This window comes from Vigna unguiculata, chromosome 5 (assembly GCF_004118075.2).
Source record: "Vigna unguiculata cultivar IT97K-499-35 chromosome 5, ASM411807v1, whole genome shotgun sequence".
Classification (NCBI taxonomy): Eukaryota; Viridiplantae; Streptophyta; class Magnoliopsida; order Fabales; family Fabaceae; genus Vigna; species Vigna unguiculata.
In genome coordinates this window covers 29,943,111-29,951,549 of record NC_040283.1, presented here as the reverse complement: position 1 = coordinate 29,951,549, position 8,439 = coordinate 29,943,111, and the positions used below count along the sequence as shown (strand labels likewise).

The 8,439-nt window shown below is 37.1% G+C and overlaps 1 pseudogene; it reads left to right on the top strand.

Moving 5' to 3' along the window:
* Nucleotides 1–1,014: 1,014 nt before the first annotated feature.
* On the top strand, nt 1,015–3,729 carry LOC114184584 (annotated as a pseudogene).
* The last annotated feature ends 4,710 nt before the right edge of the window (nt 3,730–8,439 follow it).

The following is an 8,439-nucleotide window of genomic DNA, read 5'->3' as shown; positions in this document are numbered from 1 at the left end:
CATGCGTGACATCCGTTCGATCAAAATGATCCAACGACCAGCAGGCAACGCCTGTCACAATTCCCAAGGCAACATCACATCATGACAAGGCCCAGGCCCATTAAAGTAATGCTGCCTTTTCCATTCCCCAAAATGCATTGGCACGAGAAACCACTAGCATACGCATGCAAAAAATTTCTCTGCTACCACTTAAGCAAGTATGTCCAACGCCACATAAATTCTTATAGCCGAAGTCGCCTCTGCTCAAAGCATAATAATGTGAAGAGTTCTCAACATATTAGTCTCAACTCTTGGGGGACTAGTGTACATATTGGGGGGAAGGGATACTTCTAAGTAGGCACGCCCCAGCATGCGAAATGTACCAATATGAGGTCCGAATATACTCTGGCACAGGAGATTCTATAACACACGAATAATGAAGGAGTCGTAATAACCTCTACCAAGTGAACTGCGGTAAGTGTTGGAGAAATTAGGAATGATAAGTTATTAAGAGTAATTAAACGCAATTAGTGAAACTTAAACCTACCAGGCAGCGGAAACCCTAGGCCCATAGGATTTGGCCCATTAAAGTAGTATAAAAGGCACTGTTCACGAGGTAAAGAGGCCATGGTATTTTTTACTATTGTAGTCATTTATTGCTCTGACACTAACTTGAGCGTCGGAGTGACTTTGCAGGCCCCCCACCAGTAGACTCCTTCATCAGGAGAGGACACTCAAGCACCTGGGAGAAGACATTCAGGCACCTGGGAGAAGACATTCAGGCACCTGGGAGAGGACACTCAGGCGCTTGGGAGAAGACACTCAGGTTCTAGTAGGTGGACGCGCGCATCTAGTTAGTCATTGGTCCGAGTTAACTTGTGTTCTTGGGTACGTTTGTATTCAGTAGGAACAACATTTTTCTCAAATGAAGTCACGTCTTCCCTCCCAAGTTAGAAAAGTAAAGTAATGAATCTTTCCCTTTCACTCGAAAATCTAAGTTCAAAGTGCCAATCGATTCTGCTCCACGATTAAGCCATGTCGTATCCTCCGTTGCAGCGATCTTTGTCACGCCAGCTCCGTCGCGCTGTCTCCGTCGCACCAGCTCCGTCGTGCCAGCTCCGTCCCGCGGTCTTCGTTGCGCCAGCTCCATCAAAAACCTAAGTTCAGAGTGCGAATCGATTCTGTTCCGCGATTAAGCCATGCCGTAGCCTCCGTTGCAGCGATCTTCGTTGCGCCAACTCCGTCGCTCCACAACAGAGTTTGCTGCTCATGGAAGTGATTGGATACTTGTTCACCAGGCCCATTAATTTCTAAGAAAGGTGTTCATCCTGTTCTTTCGTTTCTCTATTTCACAATCATCACCTTTTTCTGCTCTGTTGGTAGACAAAAGATTAGTTGTTACAGTGATTATTAACTGTTTGTAGTGGCTGATTGATCATCCAACTTTTTTGTCAAATGAAGTTTACATCGATGGTGATTCGTACTCTGGCATTCCTATTCCAATCATTGTTCAAGAAATTTCACAAGGTAATAAAGTTTAGTGGTTGCCAAATTCTGTTGTTTTCAGCAAATGAAAAAGGGGTTCAACCATGGATAAATCTCCAGGTTAGCATCTTAAAGTATCTCTTTGACGTTGGGTATACATTTTTCCACAATTATTAGTACAATGTTTCTGTGAGGAGAATCAGAAGTTTAGGAGTGAATTTCTCATATACATTAATTTGTTTTGTACAATGATTGATTGCATTAAAAAGCTTTGAAAATTCGGATGTAAGATCTCCTGCAAATACTAAAAGTGCTCATTGCTTGATCATATATTCCAAGTAGTTAGTTAATATTAAACACAAATTTGACCAATTTAAAGTGAGATTTGAGTAGTTGATTATAATACCTTGTGTAGCATGTCTCAATTGTCAAAGATGTGTTTTGATACAAAAATAAAATGTTCATCACTGTTTATTCTTCTGGAAAACTAGTAAAAAAAGGCTTTATTTAAAGTGGCGTGACTCCGTAAAAAAATGTTTGCCAACTTTGATTCTATTATCATCTTTGTTCAACGTATAAACAAACAATCTTACAGGATACATATTAAAATATTTTTCAAACAATTAAAGAGGTGTGAGGGTAACCTTGTCAAAATAATTAAAAATATATTTCTGTATGGCGAAAATTGAAAAAAAAAAAGATAAACACATGCAATGTACTTATCCTAAAATGTTTTTTGTTTTCTTTAGGGATACGTGTTAGGGAATGTTGTTACTATCGGAAGAGAGTTTAATTATCGAATTCCTTGTTCTCATGGAATGGCCCTTATTTCCGATGAATTATATGAGGTAATTTCATTCTCATAAAAAACTCTGTTGAAGAAAGTCAAATGCTAACAAAACTCTCTTGTTACAATGAAAAGTCACTACAAAAAAATTGTAGAGGAGAGTACATAAAAGTAGACATCAAAATGTATTATGCTCTAGAGATATCGAGTCATTCAACGAGGTACGCTTATTTGATCTTTACTTGCAAGATTTTCATTTGTAGAATCTCTAATAACAAAAAATCACAATGTCAATAATTGTTTCATTGTTATAGGCTTTATCAGGAATGAACGGTGCCTATATTTTGGACCCATTATGTGAGTGGATGGATACCGAAATATCTTGGAGGAGATCACTAATGAAGAAATATTCCAGCACGAATTTCCTAAACCCTCGTCTCAAATTGCCATCCTTAAACTGTCAAGTAATCTTCATGCCTCATTCAATCACAAATGTTTATTTATTTATTTATTTATTTGCATATTTGTAAAGTGATATATTTGCTATAACATGCATTGGTTGTTTAACATACCTGTGAACTACCATCCAGAGTTATGTATACTTCCTCTACGGTTTCTGGGCCAATGATGATAGTGTTCGCACTGCATTACATATCCGTCAGGTGTAGTTGATACAAATGACAATAAATTTCCCACATACAATTGCATATACAAGTTCATATATAACGTAAATCTTGGTATCTTGGTTGCATGGTGTAGGGAAGTATAGGAAAATGCCGTCATTGTAAGTTCGATATACCTTACAAGAAAGATATCCCAAGAAGTTTTGAGTATCACGTAAATCTGAGTAGAATGGGCTATCGTTCGCTCATATACAGGTCAATATTCTTTCTCCATATATTGAATAAGGTTTGAACTATAGTTTTAATTTCACATACCACATAACTTTTCTATATTGCTGACAGTGGCGATCATGACCTTATGGTTCCTTTCTTGGCAACACAAGCATGGGTCAAATCTTTAAACTACTCTATTATGGATGATTGGAGGCAATGGCATACAAATGGCCAAGTTGCAGGGTATTCCACCAACTGAACTGCAGTTATATAATCACCAGGCTTAATTCATCTAAAATGCTAATTAATTTATGTATTTGATTTTTGTTTTCCTGCAAATAGATACACCAGGACTTACTCCAATCGAATGACATTTGCAACTGTGAAGGCAAGTTTTTTTGTTCTCCTTGTTGCTCTTGTGGCTCAAATATAGATTCCATTTAATAAGTATATTCTAGATTCCATTTAAAAAGTGTAACAAAAAGTGTAATGAGAATAAAGTATATGTAGCATATTTGGTAGTTCTTGATTCCATTGGTTGTACTGGTATATTTTCAGGGTGGAGGCCATACAGCTCCAGAGTACAAACCTGAAGAATGTTTTGCCATGTTCAGTAGATGGCTATCTAAGAGGCCTTTGTAAGAACAACCAAATAATAAGGTCATTTGCTCTAGCAAAGACTAAACTTAGGATCTTGTTCGTAACAAGATGACTTGTATTGTTTAGAAAATTACTTTTCAACCAATGGGATTAAATATTGCTAAAACAAAAAACCAATCATATATGGTCTCTGTTAGCTTTAAATATTGAATCTCAACTGAGGTAGACATTCATAGTTGTTAACTGCATTTAAGATTCTATTCTGTGGAGATGTGATAAAGACAGGCTCATGCAGAACTCAAATCAAAGATGTTAACTGGAAAAACTTTGTTTGTTACTCTCTTTAAAAAACAAGCATTGCCACGATTAGAAATGGCTCCATGGTTTCATTTTCTTGATTTTTAATTTTTACTATTTAACTTAAAGACGTATGCTTTCATGAACTTTACCAGCATTGTTAGTCCCGCAAGTCACTTAATTGTTTTGACTTACCATTCCCTTTCAGATGTGACTCTGAATGAACTCATTCAATCTAAACATATTTTTCTTTAGCATATTCTTTGTCTTGATTTGTCTTTGCATTCAATGTTGATGGCATAAGAAAATAATTGCTAATAGTGTGGAATATACAATTGTTATGTTACTATTTCATATAGTATGTAGGATGTTTAGTTTATTTCATAAAAAAACTTAGGTTTAGTCTGATAACAGTGCCATTTTTTGTATGCAGGGTCTAGTCATAATAGAAAGGAACAATTTAGATCCAGCTGCAGCTCCATTTGCTAAAAATCCAAGAAACTTAGAGGGGCTTACTGAGGGTGCTAGCATAATTGAAGTGGTAAATGTTACAGGATTCATGTAGGAAAGTTTGTTTGACCCTAGGATATACTTTACAACACTGAAAAGAGTTATTTTGACATAGAAGGATTAAATCTCTTCACTAAATTAATGCTAATTTTAAAGATTATGCATACTTTCTTGTACGTCCTTTAATTCTTAAACCTATTAATAATTAGGTTAAGAAGATTAAGCCACATGTGCTCCTTGGTTTATCTGGTGTTGGTGGCATTTTCAATAAGGGATATTAAATAAATATGTATAATGGACCAAAACTGTTATTGAGCTTTTCTGCTATTGAATTTCTTAATTTTAATGGTTGAGATTCGACTCAGGTGCTTAAGGCAATGAGAGAATCTGTTTCAACAAAACCTCCTATCTTTGCCATGTCTAACCCCACCATGAATGGTTTGTTTGTACAAGGCTCATTATGCACTCATAATTCCTTAATAATGTTTATGTGTTTTCATTGACTTTTTTTCCATGTATTATGTGGAGAGTGCACTACTATTGATGCTTTCAAGCATGCTGGGGAAATATAGTGTTTGCCAGTGGAAGCCCTTTCGAAAATGTAGATCTTAGTAATTACTACTTTCTTTGATTTAGATGTAACTAGTATAGTTCAAATGTATCTCGAGTGTTGCATAATTTATTGGTTTAAATCTTGTGCAGGTAACGGAAAAGTGGGCCATGTAAATCAAGCAAACAACATGTACCTATTCCCTGGGTAGGATAGATCTTCTTGGCTTGTATATTTTCGTGCATTATACCTGTCAATTGAATTACAGGTGTAACTTCTAGTTTAACCATTTCATTTCAGAATTGGTTTGGGAACTCTTTTGTCAGCAACGTGTGCGTTTTTGAAAAAAATACTGCAGCTATCTCAGTGGTCCAAAAGTAACGTTCTTTATATCAAAAGAAATATCTGAGTCTAGTTTCCAACAAAAAAAAGAATTAACGCATTTGGAGTTATGTGGAGAGAGTTATGATCAAATGAGTGAGCAAAGGTCAGAGCTGACGAGAATACGAAAAACAACATTTTCAGGTGATGTTGTGGCAATTTTGGCTTCGGTTTTGTGACTCTTTTGCTCCTAAATGTGGTTGGATAACATGTCTTTTGATGCTTACTCTTTGAGCCTCAAATCCATGAGTTTAAATGCATGATAACTATATGTTTGTATCTTTGTGTATGTCATGTTGAGTCTTTAAATGTGTCTAACTTTTGCTTGAGTCTCTTGTCATATGCTTCTTTGAGTTTTCTTATTCTTGTTTCTAAGTTTTTGAACTATTGCATGAGATCTATGCCTTGTGTTGTTGTATGCTCCTTGAAATTGATTTTGACCTAATTTTAAGGAACTAAGTGTTCAAGACACCCTAAAGATCTCATCATTTTAAGTACCTAGTTTTGAAAAGAAAAAGTGTTTTCATGACCAAAAACGGTTTGGCCGAGAGCTTTTACAATGGTTGGTGAATCCATTTGGCCATTTTTACTAGGTGTTATGCTACCAAAATTTATACTTGGATTTTGGGTGATATTGGCAAATTAGTTCCATGCTTTGACTTGGTTATGATCTTTCTTGGTGTATGCATAATTTGAGATATAATCTTGGCTTGTTCAAATGCTTTCCATAGAGTCCTTAAAAGTGTTTTTCATTGTTTTAGTCTTGTTAAAGTTTTTTCTTTAAAAACAAGTTTCCCTAGAAGTTAAACTTGTTTTCTTTTAGCTTTGCTTGCTTGTCTTTAGGTAATCTTTGTTTTGTCTTAGTAGTTTTCTTTTCCTTGTTTTCCTAGAGTGTTGTGGCCGAGCCGCTTGTTTGAGCTTTGAAAAGGTTTTCATCTCTTTAAAGGTGTTTTCACTTGTTTGGAAGGTTTTTGAGTGCTAGCCTTGCTTGTGTGCTTTGGGAGTCTGATAAAAAACACTTGGGTGCTTGAGAAGACCACACTAGGTCTCGGGTTTGGAATTGTTTGTTAGGTAACCTCTTCCTTGTCTCGGTTTTTGGTGTAGGAACATGAATATGGATCCAATCTTGGAGGTAGAAGAAGAGGAGGAGTCGGCCTCACCTTATTCCCTTCCTATGGTGACTCCTATGGCCTAAGAAAGTGAACAAATGACCCTTGTCAACATCTTACGTAAGATGGAAGTGAGTAGGAGAGAAACTTTTGACCAATTGAGGGCGGATAGGAGACAAAGTGAGATCTTCCTACAAGAGCACATCCAAAGACTTGAGCTTAGGGAAGATGAGAGGAGAATGAGGAGGTCCTCTTCCGAGGACTCTAGCCATGGTGGAAGAAGAAGAAGACACAGCTATGATGGTGGTGGAAGGCGCAATCAACTCCCACAAAGACAACCTCCACCAATCAAGATTCTAAAGTTCAAAGGGGAGAATGATCCAAACCTCTACATAGAGTGGGAGCAAAAAGTGGACCAAATCTTCAATATTCATTTAGTTAGTGATCAAGAACAAGTAGATTTAGTAGTTTTAGAATTTGAAGATTATGCCATGACATGGTAACATCAATTGTGTATGGACAATATTAACCAAGAGCCACCCGCGGCCTTTTGGATGGACATTAAAACTTTGATGCGCGCTAGATTTGTTCCTTCCTACTATAGGAGGGAGACTCTTTTGAAGTTCCAAAGGCTTCAACAAGGGTCTATGTGTGTGAATGAATATTTTAAAATGATGGAGTCCATGCTTCTCAAAGTAGGACTCCAATTTGAAAGTGAAGAAAAAAGGTATCTAGATTTGTGAGTGGTCTTAGAAGAGAAGTTCAAGATGTAGTTGAGTTGTATGAGTATTCCACTCCTGACAAAATTTTACACTTGGCCTTAAAAGTTGAAAGTCAATTGAAAAAGAAACAAGAGGCCAAGAGGAATACTTCATACAATGAATACTACTCTAGAACTTGGAAAGGAAAGGAAATAAAGGATAAGAAACCACCTTCCAAAGACCACCCACCTAGGACTAATTCGTCTAGAACCTCCCATGAAAGTGCAAACTCTTCTCAAAGTTCAAGAACTAGTTCCATCAAATGTTTTAAGTGTCTGGGCTATGGTCACATTGCTTCAAATTGCCCAACAAAGAGGAACATGATCTTGAACCCTAAAGAAGAGGTTGAAAGTGAACATTCTTCTCCCCCTTCCCCTAAAAGTTCTTCCTCCCACACTTTTTCCCAATCTTCAAGTGAGGATGAAATCAAACCTAATGAAGGAGGTTTGTTGGTGGTTAGGCGCATGCGAGGCCAAGTGCCTAAAGAATTTGAAAACCAAAGAGAAAATATTTTTCACTCAAGGTGCCAAATCAACAACAAAACTTGCTCCCTCATAATTGATAGTGGAAGTTGTGTTAATGTGGCTAGCTTAAGGGTTGTGGACAAGCTTGGCTTGAAAACCATCCCTCATGCCAAGCCCTATAAGCTTTCTTGGCTTAGTGAGGAATGTGAGATTAAAGTGGACAAACAAGTCCTTATTAACTTCTCCATTGGAAACTACAAAGATGAGGTATTATGTGACTTAGTGCCCATGGAAGCAACCCACATTTTATTAGGAAGGCCATGGAAATTTGATAGAAAAGTTTTTCATGATGGCCATGCCAACAAATTTACCTTTAGCTTCCAAGGAAAAAAGATCACATTACTACCTCTTTCACCAAGAGAAGTCAATGAGGACCAATTGCAAATGATAAAGAAAAGAAAAGAAGAGAAGGCGCAAAACAAGGCGCAAGGGCATGGCAATGAGTCCAAGAAGAGCATGATCACCCTCAAAGGGGTGAAGAAGGTAATGCTTGCCCAAAAATCCATCTTCCTAGCTTATCCTAGTGAATCTTCCCCCTCCTTCCAAAACCCTCACTCTAGATGTCCCTTAGACTTATCATTAGTCTTAGATGAGTTCAAAGATGTTTTTCAAGAACCTCC